Source organism: Orycteropus afer, unplaced genomic scaffold, assembly GCF_000298275.1.
Source record: "Orycteropus afer afer isolate SDZICR_OR568_19922 unplaced genomic scaffold, OryAfe1.0 scaffold00206, whole genome shotgun sequence".
Lineage (NCBI taxonomy): Eukaryota > Metazoa > Chordata > Mammalia > Tubulidentata > Orycteropodidae > Orycteropus > Orycteropus afer.
In genome coordinates, this window is record NW_006921793.1 from 165,411 (window position 1) to 166,642 (window position 1,232).

Below are 1,232 nucleotides of genomic sequence, written 5' to 3' on the forward strand. Positions count from 1 at the left end.
TAAAGCACCAACAAAACACATGCTTTCAAGACTTGCTTTGTTGCACAGATGTAGTTGATCTGATACCTGTGTATTCCATCTGGCAAGGTCCATGTGTATAGCCACTGTTTGTGTTGTTGAAAAAAGGTATTTGCAATGAATATGTCATTGGTCTTGCAAAAATTCTAACATGCAGTCTCCAGTGTTATTTCTATCACAAAGTAATATTTTCACTATCAGTGATTCTTCTTTGTTTCCAACTTTCACACTCCAATCAACAGTAATAATTAATACATCTTCACTGCATGTTTGGTCAATTTCAGACTGCAGAAGTTGGTGATATTCTTCAATTTCCTCATCTTTGGCTTTGGTGGTTAATGCATAAATCTGAATAATAGCAGTATTAACTGGTCTTCCTTGTAGGCATGTGGCTATCCTATTACTGACAGCTTTGTATTTCAAGATAGATCTTGAAACATGTTTGTTGACAGGGAATGCCACGTCATTCCTCTTCAATTTGTCATTCCCGGCATAGTAGATCATGTGGTTGTCTGATTCAAATGGCCAGAAGAGGTCGATTTCAGCTCACTAATGCCTAGGATATCAATTTTTATGTGTTCTATTTCATTTTTGACAACTTCCAATTTTCCTAGATTCATACTTCATACATTCCTTGTTCCAATTATTAGTGGATGTTTGTAGCTGTTTCTTCCCATTTTTAGTCATGCCACCCACATCAGCAAATGGGTTCCAAAAGCTTTACTCCGTCCGTGTCATTAAGGTCGACTCTACTTTAGTGAGTCGACTCTTCCACAGTTGTATTTTGAGTGCCTTCCAACCTGAGGGGCTCATCTTCTGGCACGATATCAGAAAATGTTTCAGGACTATTTATAAAGTTTTCCATTAATATGTCAGACAATGTTTCACTGCTATTTATAAGGTTTTCACTGGCCAATTCTTTGAGAAGTTAGATGGCCCCTTCCTTTTTCCAAATCTGTCTTAGTCTGGAAGCTCTGCTGAAACCTGTCTACCATGGGTGACCTGCTGGTATTTGAAATACCATTGGCATAGCCTCCAGCCTCATAGGAACAGGCAAGCCATCACAGTATGACAAACTGACAGACAAGTGGTGTCATGGCACAATTAATGTAATTGATGCCACTAAATTGTATACATGGAAAAGGTTAAATTGGCAACTGTCGTGTTATAATATATGTATATTACATAATATATCGTGTTGTAATAATATGTCA

The 1,232-nt window shown here is 37.6% G+C and overlaps 1 protein-coding gene across 1 annotated transcript in view; it reads left to right on the top strand.

Annotated features, from left to right (window-relative positions):
• NALCN (sodium leak channel, non-selective) overlaps positions 1 to 1,232 on the top strand; it is a gene marked incomplete at its 5' end in the record, with an annotated part of 145,472 nt that overhangs the window by 78,816 nt on the left and 65,424 nt on the right. The window lies entirely within an intron of this gene.